Raw genomic sequence first — 18,636 nt, 5'->3', positions numbered from 1 at the left:
GTGTGCATGTGAAAGTACGCCAGGCGTTCTAAATGTACCGAAACCTTCGATTGCAGCCCTCTTTAACGCGATGGCTTTAACGAGCTGGTGTCGCAGAATAGCAGGCGTCGGTGGCGTTGTTACGCGAATATCGTGGTTGCTTGACAGTAATCGCGTCACAGCCATTGGACCTCACGCAGGAATTCCAAACAACCCATAACCCCCACGTGAAACCTGACTTCATGACTGGAGTTAAAGTGATTACAACATGACTAGCAATGCGATTTAAAGGTAGCTGCATGTCTGGAATGAATAAACTTACTAAAGTTAATGAGTTTACTTATCATGTTATGAATCTTAGGCGGGGATCGATCCCCGGATCCTTCGCTTGAGAGTCAAACTCGCTACAGAGTAGGACACACAAGGCACGCTTGAATGGCTTGGGAACAAGTTGGAGTTGATATGTAAGTTGTGCGGTCTTTCCCGTAAAGCGGCATCTTTAAATTTTATGCTGATGAGTATGTTTGTAATGAGTCCGGAACACAGGATACTGTCGCGTCACGCCTTTAAGGTGGAGCTGAGGAGTCCATCTAATTTATTCTGGTTTCGTTCGTTCCCTCTATGTATTCCCTCACTGCACGGTTGAAATGTCCAACGAGGAGGAAGACAATTACTGAGCCTTCCCCTTCCTCAAAAGCAATATTTGTTTTTTCTCTCGGCCGCCGCAGTGGCTCAGAGGTAAGCTTTTCGGCTGCCTAGTGGTTGAGGTGTCCACTCAGTGTAGAATTTGTGCGTATTTGATTTCCTTAAAAGCAATTATCGTTTTGTTTCCCTCACCCGTTAAGTGGCAGAGTGGTAAGGCGCACAGCAGTCGAGCAAGAGCAGGGTGGAACAAATGTCGCCTTAGGCGGTGCCATTTCGATGGAGGCAGAATAAAAAAGTATGCCCGTGTGCAGTGCGATGTCAGTGCAGATTGAAGTTTCCGACATTACTCCGGTAGTAATTGTTCCGTAGAAGTCTACTACGGTAGTCCTTTCTCTCGTTCTTCTTTTCCTCGCTCCTTCACCTCATTGCTGGCAGCGCGGTCCACGTAGCAGCCCAGATTAAGCCAATTTTCGCTTGCTACTCCTCTCCACCCCTCACTCCTTGTGTTCGGTGTGTCTCTCCTGGTCCCGGAACGAGCACTTATGTGGAGGCAGCGGCGCTCGTTCAAGAGGAGCGTCCTACGGCGAACCTTCTCAACGAGGTTATCGGATAATTCCAAAGACGGGCGCAAACATGAAGCCCCATTGTTGTAGCCGGTCTCGTGTAGGCAAAACTCTCCACTCCAAGAGCCACATAAAGTCACGTAGATGCCCCGGAAGAAAAGGCGCCGAAAACGGCAAAAAAGAAGTGGAATCCGCCCGTCGCCTGCGGTTTGGAGGTTACCAGAGGAAGAAGCAATGCACACAATGACTCTACCACTCTATTCGCCGAGATGTTGAAGTCCGGACTGATACGGTTGGCGTTACGATGAAAAGCCACCATAGATGAATAAAAAACGGGCATCCGGAAAACCTGCGGACCCCTGTTGAGTGTTACACCAGGTACTAACTCCCTTAACCTTGCGCCCAAAAAAATAGAAGGCGAGCATCCGCACTGGGCACTCAGCCCCCTCAACAAGCGAAGATAGCGTAGAGCCAAGTAAAATTCCGCCGGCAGGTTATATAACACTCGGCAGCGCAACGCGCGACCCTCCACGGAGCAATGCAGGCGTCATAGCATATTCAGTGCGTCCACGTTTTTAAGCGCGTCAAGGCTATTACGTCTGACAGCGGGGTAAACTTTCCCTTGTAGACAAAGAAAATCAGAACCAATCAATAATGGCAAATCAATTACTTCGCATCGCTTAAAAACACTACGAAAACCTAATACATTCACTGCAACTTGAAACCTCGTGCCAAAATTTCGAATATTCAGGAGACAGTTGAAACCGCCTCATACAGCCAGCAAATAAACACATTTTCTGCAGAGTTTAGCAGGAGAGATCGACAATGTGCGCAAGCTATTCGGAGGCTCTACTAAAAGTTTCTTAAGCTAATTCGTCCGCAATTTCTCATATAATGCAGCGCGTCACTGATCCCATCAAAAGTCACGTTTCTGTAATGAAAGAGCTTTCAAGCATGCCGGAGTACGCTAGAAATTCGCGTATAAGTGACTAGAAAATGTGTTCTCTCAGCCGAATCGCCACACACACAACCAAGTTAGACAGCATGGTGTCTGGAGCCGTAGAAAAGAATTGAAAATTGGATTTTGGGGAAAAGAATTGGCTCAGTATCTGTCTCACATATCGGTGGACACCTGAACTGGGCCATAAGGGAAGGAATAAAGGAGAGAGTGAAAGAAGAAAGGGAGGAATAGGTGCCGTAGGAGAGGGCTCTGGAATTATTCGACCAACTGGGGATCTTTAACGTGCACTGACATCGCACAGCACACGGGCGCCTTAGCGTTTCGCCTCCACTGAAACGCAGCCGCCAAGGTCGGGGTCGAACCCGGGAACCCCGGATCAGTAGTCGAGCGCTGTAACCAATGGGCCACCGCGGCGGGTAGCTGTAGAAAATGAAAAATCCCCAGGTTGGTCGAAATTATTCCAGAGTCCTCCACTACGGCACCTTTCTTCCTTTCCTCTTTGACTCCCTCCTTTATTCCTTCCCTTACGGCACGGCACGGTTCAGGTGGCCACCGATGTGTGAGACAGATAGTGCGCCATTTCCTTTCCCCAAAACCAACTTTTTTTAGCCGTAGAAAATAGAAAATTGGTTTTGGGGGAAAGGAAATGGCGCAGTATGTCTCACATATCGGCGGACACCTGAACGGCCCCGGAAGGGAAGGGAAAAGGAGCCAGTGAAAGAAGAAAGGAAGAACGAGGTGTCGTAGTGGATGGCTCCGGAATAATTTCGACCACCTGGGGATCTTTAACGTGCACTGACATCGCACAGCACACAGCCGCCTTAGAGTTTCGAGCGTAGACGGTCGGATTTGATGTTACAGTTGCTATGACAACGAGCGATACACCAATGCATGCCCGTTAAGTATACAGCCGTAGACGATCGGACTTAACGGGCACGTTTTTGTGTATCGCTCGTTGCAATAACAATTGTGACGTCAAGCGGCAAGAATTTGGCCCGGCCCAGCCCCGAAATTTGACATTGGCCGATTCGGACCATAGTCGATGACCAACCATAATTGAACGTGCCTGGAATGTGGCTCTCTAAACTTCGGCCAAGTCATTTCCAAAAATATGGCCCGGGCGACCCAGAAATTAGACCTTATCCTATTTGCACCAAAATCAATCTCGCCATTACTGAGCGTGCCCGGCACGGGGCAAACTCCCAATTTGGCCCGGATCATTTCCGAAAATTTGGCGCAAGCGACCCCCGAAATTTGACTTTGGTCGAATTGGACCAAAATCGATGTCTAACCATAACTGAGCTAGCCCGGCACGATCGCAAGCTCCAAATAGTACCCGCATCATTTTCATAAATTGGACCCGGGCGACCCTCAAAATTTTGCCTCATTCGATTTGCGCCAAAATCAATGTCTAACCATAACTGAGCTAGCCCGGCGCGATGGAACACTCCAAATCTTACGGGAACTGCAGGCTCAATGGGTAGGCCCTAAGACCTACAACTACTCTCGAGCCTTCCTCTCGGGCTACTCTGCCTCCATGCAGATAGATCAGATTACTACACCCCCTTATACACTCGAAGAGCTCAGAACCCCTCAGGGGGCCGTCCTTTCTCCCTTTTTTTATAACATTGCTCTCATCCCTTTAGCTCACAAACTGGCTCTAATCCCACACCAAAAGCATACTCTGTACGCTGAAGATATTACTACCTGGTCCACATGGTCTACATGGGTCTGACGGGGAAATTGAAGAAACTCTTCAGTTAGCAGCAGACACCATCTCCTCTGACGCGTCATCCATCTGGCTCGAATGTTCCCCATCTCTCGTGCGCGCTCTTCCTAATTAGACCAAAATCTGGCGCTAACTCGCCCATCCAGATCAATTTAAAAGGATCCCCTATCCCCATTACACCCGCCCTACGCATCCTCGGCCTCCACTTGCGGGTTTATGGACGAAATGAACATACTCTTAAAAGACTCAAGGCCTCCACGCAATCCGTGTTGCACCTTCTACGCCAAGTATCCTCCCTTAACCAGGGTTTAGACGAAGCGGACAACTTGAAAATAGTGCATGCATTTACAATTAGCCACATTCTATACGAAACCCCATATCTCAAACCGAACCACACGGAAACCGAACGCGTGAACGCCACGATCCGCCTTGCGAATAAGGCGGCCCTAAACTTACCTCGTAGCACTAGCACAGCCAAACTCCTAGCACTGGGCATGCATAACACCATTCAGGAACTAGTTAACGCGCGCCTTCAGACACAGACTTGCCGCGAGCGCCACTGGCCGCCATATACTCTCCTCCCTTCACATCAGCATACCCAATAACTAGTCAATCCTTATAGCCACCCCTCGACACATCCGTACACTTCTAATGTGAAACCTGTTCCTCGAAACGTCCATCCCCAATATCATATCCCTCGCCGTGTAGCTCGCACTAATGCCCTCTATAAGTAGTACGGAGAAGCTCACGATGCTCTGCTGAAACTCCCCCGCAGGGACAACACGCCATCTCGAGCCGGGAGGACTGGGAGGTCCTGCTCACGTCTGCAGACCTGGCATCGCAGCTTGCTGCAATGACTCGGGCTGCCGACGTCATGTCTCAGCATGACCTACATGATGCAGTCCGGGACCGCGCAGTGGCCCAGGGACAGAGCAGGGTCTAAACCTCACTTGCAGAAGTTTTTCTCTCTGTAGCCGAGCGCTCTAACCACTGAGCCACCGGCTCCTGCTTGCCCTGGCCTGCTGCCTCGGTGGTTCAGCGAGATATCGTCGGCATCGCGGGAAAGCGGAGCACACCCCTCTGTGCTGTGCAGCAGCTGGCCAGAGCCGTCGTACACGAGGATCTCCAGGACCATCTCTTCGTGTACACCGACGGCTCAGTGGCCCGCGACAGCTGCTCCCTTGCAGCGGCGGCTACCATCCCCGCCCTGCGACTGCACAGCCAGCAACACGCAACATTCCTGGGCTCCTCCACCACGGCGGAGTTGATGGGGATCCGGCTCGGGCTGGACCTGCTGTTCACCCTCGGCCCTCCGCCGTCCAGGAGTGATCTGCTGTGCGACTCCCGCGCCGCCCTCAGCCGCCTACAATCTAACGGTCGTGGTACCTCACTAGTGTGGGAAATTCGTTAGCGTATCGAGCGCCTCGCGCAGAGAGGATGTGCCGTGCGTGCACAGTGGGTGCCCGGTCACTGCGGCATCGCTGCCAACGAAGAAGCTGACGACCTCGCAACCGCTGCACATCAACTACCTGCCAGCGATCTGCCCCTTGCGCTGGAAGACGTGCGTGTGGCCATCCACGACCATCTCCGAAAGCAGCACCCCGACCCACGCATCGAGGAGGTGAGCGCATTGACAGTATCACCGGGTGTCGCGAACTTACGCGGTCGCAACGTGTAATGATCCTCCGCCCGCGCATTGGCTACGTGTGGCCCGGGAAACGACGGGTGCGTCACGAAATCGGGACGAGTGATGTGTAGGATGGATGCGGTGCAGTGGAAACACTACAACACCTGCTCCTTCACTTTGCCGCGTTCACCGATGCTCGTCGCGATATGCTTACGGCCTATAGGGAGCTGGGCATACTACCAGACTCCCTCAAGACGCTATTGTGGCCGCAGGGCAGTGCGCGCACTCGTGAGCGAACCTTGGTGAGCCTCAGTGCATTCCTCGAACACATGGGCTTGACGTCCCGTCTGTTCTCCGTCAGGCAGTTACACGCAGCGACCGAACGCTCAGCGAGTTCTACCTTGAACGATTAATAACTGGACGCCCCACTCCAGTTGTAGCCAACACAGTGCTGTGCGCGTTTTAATTCCTCCAACATGAACTAATCAGCGCACAACCTGGACACATTTCTTATTGTGTAAATAGTTTGTATATATTACTTCTCCCCCTATCCTCTCTTCCTGTCCCCTCACCTCTTTCATTTCATTTCTCCATTCTGCCTGCTGTCCTTTATTTCCGCTTCCCCAGCTCAGGTGCTTCAGTATCGATGTGAGATGCCGGGGCTAGCAAAAATCTTTTCTTTCCCCTTTGCTATTATTTTAATAAAAACCACTACCACCACCACCACCACCTCTCTGTTTGTCCAAATTTGGCCCGGATCATTTCCAAAATTTGGTCTCGAAATCGATTTGTAGGATGTGGAAACCACTTTTCTCTCACCCGCCGGAAGCTAGCGCTCCCCTTCTCTCTTTCGGGGCCCGCCGCTGGCCTTCCCTTCTCGACCACCCCGGTGATGGGGCCCCCTCATCGTGACGTGGGCAGGCCCCTTCCCCCTCCCCCCGTATCTCGGTTGCCGTCAGCCTCTCGGGCGGACATGCGACGGGCAGCGAGAGAATTGAGAGCGAGACGCTGGACGGAGCGGACGCAGGCGACTACACCTCCGCGGCCCAGGAGACCAGAACTGTTTCCCGTGCCTGCTGCTGCCTGCCTGCCGCGGTGCTGCTGCTTGCCTGTGACGGAGGGAGGGGAGGCCGTGCGAATTTGGGAGACCCCAGTGAACGGTTTTGCCAGCGGGCTAATCTGCGGTAGGGGTGTGTCTCGCGGCCAGAGCTTTGGTTCGAGCTAGCCTAGTGGTGTTAGTCTTTAGTGCGGGGTCCAAACCGCTCTACAAACCCCACAACCAATGTGGATGCAAACTGTAATTGAGCGTGCCTGACACAAGGCAACATCCCAACTTGGTCTGGATGGCCTCATAAATTATGACTTTGGACGATTTGGACCATAATCAATTTGAAACCATAACTTAGCGTGCCCGACACGATGGCGACCTCCAAATCAGGCCCATCATTTCTAATAACTTGGTCCGCGTGACGCACAAAATTTCACTCAACCGATTTGGACTAATATCGATAGAAAACCGTTATTTAGCGTGCCCGACACGATGGCGAACTCCTGATTTGGTCCGGGCGATTGCTAACGCAACTCAGGACTCAAGGCAGGAGGCGAAAGTAAGATAAACTGCTCGTCGCCTAACGTTTCACTTCTGGTGTCGAGATATCGCAGTGCTCGTGCGCGTCCTTTTTTTTTTGGTCGCAGCCGTGTATTTTAAAACGAAAGCTTTACTGCTGTCCTCCGTAGCTTCTTCGTCGCGTGCGCGAGTTTGACCTTGAACCAAGGAGACACCACGTGACAGCAATGACGTCACTCAGCCGCCGCCGCAGCCGAAACCGAACGTTCACCTATATTTTCATAAACCGCCGACGTTTATCGTCTTCATTGGCTTTGACAACGTTCTAGTCTCCGATGATTTCGAGGAAAGGAAGGGCGCCTAACTGGGTTCCTGGGTTAGTGGATTCCTCAATCACGCTTTGAGGTACGTGGCGGCGGTGAGAGAGAGATGTGGTCTGCATGCAATAGCGCTGACAACGTTGTGGCAAACACGCGGTACTGCATCAATGGACCGCAGCGTTCATTTGGTGAGCAACCTCTCGCAATCGACCATTATTTGTATGCCACCTGCCAGGGTGTCAGGGTGGGTGCGCTTCCTATACAGTCTGCGGAACGCACTCAACGCTACAGACGCCAAACCGCGTCTATAGTTGCCCAATACCACAATTTAGCAAGACCGAGCTTAGCCAAGTATAACTATGCTAACTTTCCGCTCTCGCTTTGTATACTTAGGTTTAGCCGTGTTAAACCAGTGCGTTTAATTTCAGCCAGCGTATTTCAGGTGGTCGATAATAGTCACTTCTGCGCATGCGCCATAACCATGGCAACCAGCAGCGCCGAGACCCAGGTGTTCGCCGCGCGCCGCCGCTTTGCAAGTCTCCGCGCCGCGCGTGACGTCATCACTTAACTATGCGCCTCAGTGCGCATGCGCGGTGCTCCGAGCCACGCAACGTCGTCTCGCAGCTCTCCGCGCAGCGCAGCGCGTGACGTCATCACTTAGCTATGCACCTCACTGCGCATGCGCTATGCTCTTAGCGGCCGTGCGCGGCGGTGGATATAAGCCGCGGAGCGACCGCTAGCCTTGGGAGAAGGTGCAATTGAAAACGTAGACGCGGCTGGTGGCCGGGTGTATAGCAAGCCGCGTCTTCAGTTTACTTTACTGAGCATAGAACAGTTATTGCGGCCTTAAAAGCGATAAACGTTGATGAACTGTAAATAAACGATTGGTTGTCACACATTTACTTATTATATACAGCTTTGCCATTACAGCTACGCCAAAACAAACCAAGCTAAACAGTACCTTTTGCCACATATCCTGGCCCAGTTGAGCTAAGCCACTGACAAATTTTTTGCCTCTCTTGCAGCGTACGAGCTGAATGTTGTTGTTGTTGCCTCAAATAATAATAATTGGTTTTTGGGGAAAGGAAATGGCGCAGTGTCTGTCTCATATATCGTTGGACACCTGAACCGCGCCGTAAGGGAAGGAATAATGGAGGGAGTGAAAGAATAAAGGAAGAAGAGGTGCCGTAGTGGAGGGCTCCGGAATCATTTCGACCACCTGGGAATTTTTAACGTGCACTGACATCGCACAGCACACGGGCGCCTTAGCGCTTTTTCTCCATAAAAAACGCAGCCGCCACGGTCGGGTTCGGACCCGGGTTGCCTCAAATACGATGGCACATACCCATGGTGGGGGATTGGCCACGAGCTGAATACATGCTGCTATTGGGGCTAGGGGTCGCTTTCTTTATCCTGTGCCCCACGTGTGCAGTTCAGCGGGGGCAGGACTACGGTGAAGCACGCGTTGCTTGCTTTGTCCCGATCAGATAAAATATACCCTTCTCGACGAGAAACCGCCGCCTGATAAAGGGTTTCTTCTCTTCTTTGCATTCTTTTTTGTTTAGACATACCGTGTGATGTTGGAATATGAACGAGTGCACTGAAAACTCAAGGGCATTCCGCCGATAAATGGCTAACTTCATTTTCATCAGAGGAGCCGATATAGGCAGGCCACTATGCAAACAAAATAAAACAAGCCATTAGAAGAGGAAAAAAATAATGCCAGCAGATATCGGCATAGTCATAGCTTGAAGATTAAAGAACAAAAATTGGTGCAGGGTTCAGATTCAACCACCTGGGGACATTTAACGCGCACTCTCATTGCATTGAAAAGGGGCGCCTTAGGGTTTCGCCTCCATTGAAACGCAGCGGTGGTCGAAATTATTCCGGAGCCCTCCACTACGGCACCTCTTTCTTCCTTTCTTCTTTCACTCCCTCCTTTATCCCTCTTTTATATCGGTGTCCGCCGATATGTGAGACAGATACTGCGGCATTTCGTTTTCCCCAAAACCAATTTTCATTTTTATTGTTTTCAGAGTCACAAAAAATAGCATTGACGCAATGCGTCCACTGCGTTCCTTGTTAATTTAGGGTGACCACCCGCGGAAATTGTCGCCCACATTCTCCTTGACCTGGAATTGTAAAGAGAGATGACATATTCGCGATCAGCTTGAAGGACCTCCCACTGTTCACGAATGGCGCTCCACAGCGCGTTCGCTGTTGCCGTGGACAAGTTTCGTCTGTACAGGTACCGTGGTGAGCAGCCCTGTCTAGAGCGCGCCGACAGTGCTCTGCGGGGCAAGTCAGTGCCGTGTGCCCAGCTAAATCTTCCCAAGGACCCATCAAAACCCTGAACAGATCCAGGAAGGTACACGGGCCCTAACCGTTATCATCTTTTGGATGTGCCCGATGATTCACAAGAACTGGCAAGTGAAAACGTCTCCGCCTGCTGTACCGCTGCACTAAGCCTCGCCTCATCGAGGCGAGCCTCGCCGGCGCGCTGCGTTCCTCACTCACCGGCAGCGTACCTACCCCCCCCCCCCCCCCGCAGCCATGGAGGTGCAAGCGCAGAGGGAAGACCTTCGTCCCAGTGAGTGGACCCCGATACTCCACGCGTACAAGGGTGAAATCTCAAGCGTGGAAACGCTGGCCATATCCCATTAAGCAGCGTCTGTTCCATCTACGCCTACGGCGTCCGCGTCCGCTACCCCTGCGACTTTCAAGCCTACATACAGGCATCAACAAGAACAGCTGCGCGCGACGCACGCAGTCGCACACCGAAGCAAACAACTTGCTTCACTCCCTCCTGGCAATATACGGGTCGTTTTCCGACCAAGAGGAGGCCTCGCTTTGATAGGCACCATGGCGTAGCCACTCCTGCAAGCCCTGCAAGTCAGCGCTGCTGACCGTGACCTCGGGGATATTCACCTGAGGATCCACCCTACGAATAACACCTTCACGGTCGCTACCCCGCACGAGACAACCGCCCTTCACCTCGTCCACCTCAGGGAAGTGGTACTCCAAGAGACCGCTTACCCTGTCGCAGCCTACATTGCACCGCCGGCGGCTGCTGTGCGTGGAGTCATCTCGCAAGCCTACTGGCAGGAGACGCCGGAGCAGATGCTACGGGACCTCCAGACCCGTAACCCGTACGCTGATATCATTGCAGCCCGCAGAATGGGGACTCATTCCGTACTGATCACCTTTGCGCACGGACCAGTCCCCCATACCATACGCTACATGAGTGTAGTGTGCAGATGCACGGCGTACAAGGGAAGCCCGCGCTTGGCATCTGTTACGGCACATGCTAGACCCCACGCAATCCAAATCTCAGACGCGCCTTAGCATTCGCCGCCTCGCTCAGAACCATCGACAGGACACCGACGCCTTCCTCGTCCAGGTGAAATGCACCTATACAACCCCCGGTCTCCCTTGCAAGTATCCTGATTATGCAAGCCCACCCCAGCCCGAGCTTGACGCCCTTATTAGAGAATCAGAATTTCGCGCCGCCTTATTGAAATTACGGAATACCGCTCCCGGAGATGATCAAATTACCAATGCAGCTATCAGAAATCTTGATGATGCTTCCATCTCTGACTTAGTCAACTACTTTAACGAATGTTGGGAGGTAGGTACTCTCCCTGCCTCGTGGAAGCATGGAAAAATTATTTTTATTCCAAAACCCCACAAGCCTATCACCCTAACAACATCCGCCCCATTTCTCTTACATCCTGTCTAGGCAAGGTCTTCGAGCACATAATTCTTGCTCGGCTAACAACGTACATGGAAGACAACCACCTTTTCCCCCACAGTATGCTCGGCTTTCGTGCGCATCTATCTGCGCAGGACGCCCTACTTCAAATTACGCATTACGTGCTTGATGATACCATCCTCCACCACACTAAAGCTATCCTGGAAGTTGACCTCACCAAGGCATTTGACAGAATTCGACACGATGCCATCTTACGGGAACTGCAGGCTCTACAGGTAGGCCCTAAAACCTACAACTACGCTCGCGCGTTTCTCTCGGGCCGCACTCCCTCCCTGCACATAGATCAGATTGCCACATCCCCTTATACACTCGGAGAGTTCAAAACCCCTCAAGGGGCGGTCCTTTCTCCCCTTTTCTTTAGCGTTGCTCTCGTCCACCTAGCTCAGAAACTGGCTCTAATCCCACACCAAAAGCATACCCTGTACGCTGATGGTATTACGACATGGACCACTCATGGTTCTGACGGGGAAATTGAGGAAACGCTTCAGTGAGCAGCAGACACCATCTCCTCTCACGCGTCATCCATCGGGATCGAATGTTCCCCATCTAAGTCCGCGCTCTTCCTAATTAGGCCAAAATCTGGCGCTAACTCGCCCATCCAGATCAATTTAAAAGGATCCCCTATCCCCATCACACCCGCCCTCCGCATTCTTGGCCTCCACTTGCAGGATTCTGGACGAAATGAACACACCCTTAAAATACTCAAGGCCTCCACGCAATCCATGTTGCACCGTCTACGCCGAGTGTCCTCCCTTAACAAGGGTTTAGACGAAGCGGATAACATGAAAGTAGTGCATGGATTTACGCTTAGCCGCATTCTATGCGCAACCCCATATCTCAAATTGAACCGCACGGAAACCGAACGCGTGAACGCAATGATCCGCCTTGCGACTAAGGCAGCCCTAAACCTACCTCGTAGCACTAGCACAGCCAAACTTCTTGCACTAGGCTTGCATAACACCATTCAGGAACTAGTTCACGCGCACCTTCAGACACAATACCTTAGACTTGTCACGAGCGCCACTGGCCACCATATACTCTCCTCCCTTCGCATCAACATACCCGCTAACCAGTCAACCCTTATAGCCATCCCTCGACACATCCATACACCTCTCGTTGTGAAACCCCTTCCTCGAAACGTCCATCCCCAATATCACATCCCTCGCCGCGTAGCTCGCGCTAATGCCCTCCATAAGTATTATGGACAAGCCCACGATGCCGTTTGGGTAGACGCCGCATGTACAGCGCATGAAGCGGTAGCAGTTGCCAACAATCCAACCCTACCTCACTCCCTAACTCACCGTCTTCAATCGGGCTCTACGCCTGAGGAGGCAGAGGAGACCGCCATCGCCCTAGCCCTTGCACATTCGGACTCCCATTCCATCTTCAGCGACTCCAAAACCGCTCTGTCCAACTTTGCCAGGGGCAGGATTCACGCCCCTGCCTGGCAGTTGTTGAACACCCCTACCCAAAATTTACCGCGCAGGGTAGAGCTTCAGTGGGTGCCGGCTCACTCTGGGAACCCTGGAAACGAGGCTGCCGATATATTGGCCCGAGGTTTGATTTGCCGGGCTCAGGACAGTCTCGATCCAGGATTCTCGAGGGAGCGGGCGCACACCTTTGCGGAGCTCACGCCAATACCCCGTTTTGACCGTCGGACTTACCCTCCTCCCCACCCCTCTCTTACGCACTACCAAAAGATCCTCTTCAGGCGCCTCCAGGGTTCATCCAGCACATATGGGAGCATGGTGTTTTGTAGCACAGAATTGTTGCAGGAAGCTGTGAACTTCCCATAAATGCGGACAAGAGGTCCCAACCCATCCATCCTCATGGCACCCCATTTGGTGACTGCGCACCGGCCGCTCGAAAGAACGCATTGAGTATAGAAGGTTGGTATCTGAAGTTTTAAAAGAAACAATGGACAGGCAAAAGATTTGTAAAGCTGATTTCGCGAAAGGTAAATAAAAATTTACAGCACTAATTCTATGCCTTGAAATCATACCATTGTTCAAGCAGCACCCTTTGATGCCCAAAACTTTATTTCATCAAGGAGCATCGCGGAAACTTTAGCATGCATATAGGACGGACAAAATATGCGAATTTTGCTGTCAGAAAAAAATTATGTTTATTCATGGCTGCAGAATGAGGTGTTGCTCCAGAGCAACATTGGGCATCTGTGGTCCTACTTCACATAGAATGCCTTGAAACAGTTGCGGCTTGGAAGGACACATAGGTGCATGTTACACTTTGCGCAGTATAGAAAAGCGTAGCCGGATTTGCAGTACTTACACCGGTTCTTCTTTTCACCGTACTGAGGCCAGTGATTTATGCCATCATACCTCACGTCCACTGTGGGCCTTGGTGTCACCGGACAATGAATCATCTGTTTTTCAGGCACAATTCCAAGCTCAGTAGCGGCACCTGATCTTCTTTTCAATTGCTTTGACTTCACGAGTGCGAGGGTCTGGGCAATTTGAGCTCGAAAGGTCCGGAGTGACAACTTCCTTTGGATGGACAGCTGAGCACAGTGACGTTTGTACAGCAGCCACCCATTGACAACTGAAACATCAATCATCCAAAAAAAAACATCCGCATGTACCATCTTTTGGACTTGTGGTCCGTGCGATACAGCTCAATGAGCATGTCAGCGAGATCAACACCTCCCATGAAGGCATTATACTCCCTTACGGCAAAAGGGCGTGGAACATCGACGATGTGCATTTCCTTGCTGTTCCAACGCTTACATATGTCGCTTGGTTGGACGCCGCATAGGTGGACACAAGGTGGACGGAGCTGTTATCGAACCATTTGATGATTCCAATATTAGACTCCTCATCCAAGCGAAAATCCACGGAGCCTCTTCCTTGCGCCTTTAGAGCTGCATCAGCAGCCAGCGGGCACTTCTCTGTCCTGTCGGCCCTGACGGTGCCAACACACAAGAATCCTTTGCACCTCAGTGCCTCCACAAGGCGCAGGCTGGTAAACCAGTTATCAAAAAATAACTTATGGCTTTTGTGCTCTGGAAGATCTTTCACCAGATCAATGACTATATCGCCGGAGATGCCGAACCCATGGTCGTGCGCAGTGCCTTTACCTTCATAGATGATGAAGTCGTGCATAATGCCGGAAGAATCTGCCCTCGTGAAAACTTTGTAACCCCACTTGTGAGGCTTGGATTTCACGTACTGCTTTAGGGGTGACCTCCCCTTGAATGGAATAATTTGTTCGTCAATACTTTGCCGCTCCTCTGGAGCCGCAGCCTTCATGTTCTTCTTCAGTCGGTCTACAAGTGGGCGCACCTTGAAAAGGCGGTCGTGGCCATCGGAGTTCCGTGGTACTGCCTGCAAATTGTCATTCATGTGTAGGCATTGATGTATGGCCTCGAAGCGATTCCTCGACATGAGGTCCGCCACAGGCGCAAATCTTGTGCCGCGCTGCCAAAACATGCGGAAATGAGGTACTCTGACTGTCCCGGAAATCAACAATATGGGAAGATACTTCCTAATTTCTTCCTCGTTGATGTTCGCACAGGTGCCTTTCTTCCGGGTAGAATACAGATTTGATTGATAGCGCAATATGTCTACCATATCATTATCAAAAAACGAACAAAAGTATTCATAAGGGCTTAGCACCTCGTCGGGCGGAGAGGGCAGCTCCCCCTTCCAGTCAGTGTCATCAACGGAAAGGTCTTCTTTCCTTCATGTTCTGCGAACGTTTTCTTTCTTTTTCTAGCGCGGAGCCACCGAGTGGGCACGAGAAGTACCCGGCAATGCTTCAACAATATCGCCTGACATTCCTTCGTCATCCTCTACGCATGGCTCTTTGTCACGAAGATTGGTCTCTATTTCTAGTGGACAGGTATCAATCAATTTTCGAGCATCTCTTGGATCATAGTCGGGGTCATGCGGGTCGCTGTCGAAGTCAGCGTCGGACAATTCACCCTCCGGAAGAAAGATAAGCTCCTGAATTTCTTCCTCAGTAAGCCACTTTTTTTCTTTTGACATCGCCATCTATATATGAAAGACACAAAATATCATCTTATGAGGAACGCTTATTCTATTCGGTAAAATGAACATTCTGCTATTGCTTTGCTTTACCTTCAGCACAGCAAAAACTCCCACAAACGATATCTCCCTACATGTGATCATGCCTCCGCATATGCCCGTTGTTGCTCCTGGGCAACACCACTTTTGGCGCGTAAAAGTTTGTTGTACAAATTGCGGCAACACCATTCAGCCTCCTCATAAATGTTGTACAAGGCCTTATGAGCTATTCTAAGTCTGACAGTTGTCATATTAGTGTCCTAAACCGCCGTAGCTGAACAAGTTTACTCACGTGTGCGGTCCTTGTGCTGGCGCCTCTCAGAACCGTCAAGAAAAACAACAACAAAGGAGCAGTGCTGCCATCTCTACGTATTTACTTCAAGCTCAAGATGCTCGCTAGTCTTTGTTTATTCCACAAATGGCGCCAGCTGTATCGTGCAGCAGGACGCGTTCAAGAAAAAAAAATAGTTTTTAGGCTGTTGCTCTTGGGCAACACTGGGCACCAAAGGGCACGCGTGTTCGAATTGATGCTAATGAGAAGTTGCTTATTAACATTTTGAGCGAGAGCTACACTGGGCTACCAGTCGAGCATTTCGCGGTGACCGGGAGAGGAAAGTTGTGCGTATGGGCCGTTACCATGGCAACCGGAGAGGAGCAGCAGGTGCGGCGTGCGGTTGGCCGTCGCCGCGGCCGCGCGCCTGCTCCACCGTTGGAGCCGCGTCTGATGTCACGCAGAATAGCAGTTGTGCGCATGCGCCGTTACCATCGTAACCAGACAGACCCCACAGGCGCGCCGCTTGCTTTGTCGCCACCTCGCCGCATGCCACTCCATCACCTGAACCGCGCGTCGCATGCGCGGCATTGCGTATAAAGGGCAGAAATGTAATGGGCGCCTGAATCACGTTTCATATGGATGCAGAGGAGAGTCTAGACGCTGCTAAACGGCGGTATAGACAAGAGAAGATTAACTGTTCCAAAACTGAAACCGCCGCATGCTACTTTACAGGACATCGGGCAGTCTTCGTCTCTGTAAAGCAAAATGAATAAAAGACGTGTATACCCAATGTCTCTCATTGCTAAACATACAGTGACGACAACACGCTCAGCCAGGGAAACGTACCTCTCGCTACGTATACCCTGGTATAGCCAATTTTTTCTTGGTGGCAGTGTATTTATTTCTTAATGGAGATTATCAGACAGTTCCGTTTGCGGGAATAATTCCGATAATTCGTACAATTCCTCTGAAATATTCGATCGACGAAAACTTTGAGTGTATACAAAGCACCAACTCTCTCAATGAAGCTAAGAAGTCAAGACAGCGTTTACCTGGAATTCCATGGCCACAACACCCGCCGCTGTTGATCCCACCGGGTGCAAAACGTGGACTCATCAGAAGAAATTACGTTGCGCCATTCTCATGTGGCCAATGCTGATGGTCCTGTGTGAATTCAAGGTGTTGTTCGCGCAGTTGCTCAGTGAGGGGAGGCTTTTGAGCAGCACCATAATTTCAGATCCCAGCTGCTTTCAAATGCGGGCGTACTGTCGAAGTATAAATATCCATCGACAACTAGTCTAGGATTTTTTGGTATTCAGAAAAGGGTTCACGACCGCTGCTGCAAAAACCAGTATGTCGTCCTCATGCCTCTCTTCACCCTTGGCCAGCCGGACAGCTTCGTATCAGCAAGTGTACGCTCATTTCGAAAGGCACAGATAATTCCGCTCACCGATGTCTTCGATCTGGCAGTTCTTCGGTATATCTTTCTTCCTGTAGCACAGCCTCCACGAAAAGTCGGGTGATGAACCTTCCATCTTCAATCGGGGCACATGGTGCCATTTCACAGAACGGCGCACCTTTGGTCGGCGCTACACACTTTTAAACCTCTGAAAAGTATCCCTGGCCAATGAGAAACGCGAACACATTGCGAGCGGGGGAAGATAAAGGAATGGCGTGACCGCTGGCTTTCTAGTCGAACCACTGTAAATGAGCTGCTTCACGGTGTAGATAAATCTTCATGCTGGCGCGGTGTCCCTCTCGCTAGTCTTCATGGGTTATGTATTTATTTCTTCAGCGCTTTAATGGGCGCGTCTGCTGTGTTGCCCCAAACGGGATTGTCTTGTGAACACCGTGGCCGAAAACGTTCACAAGGTGAGCATAGGACCCCTTTTCAGGAAGCAGTGGTGAATCCGCTGTTTTATTAGTAAACCTTCTGTTACATTGACGTAATGATGTGAACATTTCTCTTTTTAAACGGTCTGGTGCAGGCTTGCGCATTTGCTTACGACTTCGTTTTATTCAGTCAACTATAGTCTGTCTATAGTGGTGTACTACAAACGGCGAGCACATGACGAAAATACGATGCTTAGCTTGAATAGTAAATCCGCTAGTGAAATGTTGCGTGTTGTTTATGGAACGGGTTCAGCGTTAATGATTTGTACAGTAAATTCGTGCAGGCACGTCGGTGCGAGCTAATTTTTGCCAAGCTGTATGGCACACCTGAACTTTCATGGAGATTAACACGACAAACCTGTGGAAGTTTTTCAATTTCTATAGCTTCATGAACCACATGCGCAACTGAAAAAAAACATATCGCTGCAACTTCTTATCACTAACTATTCAAAGGTGCGACATTAAGCCGAGTGGGCGAGTGGTAGAAATTATTCTAGAGCCGTCTGCTACGGCACTCCTTTCCCTTCATTTCCTGTCTGTTGTTGCCAGGAAGAAAGAAAAGGAAAGGAAAGTGCACAGGCCTGCCCACTGGCTCAAGCCGAGCCACAATCGCTACCGCGTGCAGATAGTAGGAGAGTTGAAAGATGGGATAGAAAGACAGGATAGTAAAGACGCGCTAAAGACAAGGCCGATCCCGGAGGCAGTGCAATACCGGGCCAACCGATGGCGGGAGTGAAGCATCCTTCAAACTCTCCGCCACATTTCCAAAAATAAGTCCAATTGGACCCGTAACAGATACTATACGGGGTCCGGACATTCGCTAACATTTCCTTCCCTCGCGGACATTTCCTTCCCTCTCTTACGACGTGGTTGAGATGTCCACCGAGAAGCGAGACAGTTACTGCGCCATTTCCTTTCCTGAAAAAGAGCTAATTTGCTCTGCCTTACCCTGCCGCCCCCTTGTCTCATCCCTTCCGCCACTACCCTTGTCGGGTGTACATGAGAAAGAACGCCACGCACGTGTTGTAAATTAGAGGAGCCTTCCATTGCTGCCCTTTTTAACGCGATGGCTTTAAGGAGCTCGTGTCTGAGAAAAGCCGTCGTCGGTGGCGTTGTTACGCGAACATCGCGATTGCTCGACAGGGTCACGACGTCACAGCCACATGACCCACCGCGGGAATTCCAAACGTCCCAGAACGCTCACGTGAAATGTGGCATCATGCGGGGAATGAAAGTGAATAAAGCATGAAAGGTAACGAGAAT

General features: G+C 50.9%; 1 pseudogene; it reads right to left on the bottom strand.

Annotated features, from left to right (window-relative positions):
* Positions 1 to 18,051: 18,051 nt before the first annotated feature.
* LOC144116727 (U2 spliceosomal RNA) lies at positions 18,052 to 18,190 on the bottom strand (annotated as a pseudogene).
* Between the last annotated feature and the right edge of the window lie 446 nt (positions 18,191 to 18,636).

Source organism: Amblyomma americanum, chromosome 1 (assembly GCF_052857255.1).
Source record: "Amblyomma americanum isolate KBUSLIRL-KWMA chromosome 1, ASM5285725v1, whole genome shotgun sequence".
Classification (NCBI taxonomy): domain Eukaryota; kingdom Metazoa; phylum Arthropoda; class Arachnida; order Ixodida; family Ixodidae; genus Amblyomma; species Amblyomma americanum.
This window is presented reverse-complemented; position numbering and strand designations above follow the sequence as displayed.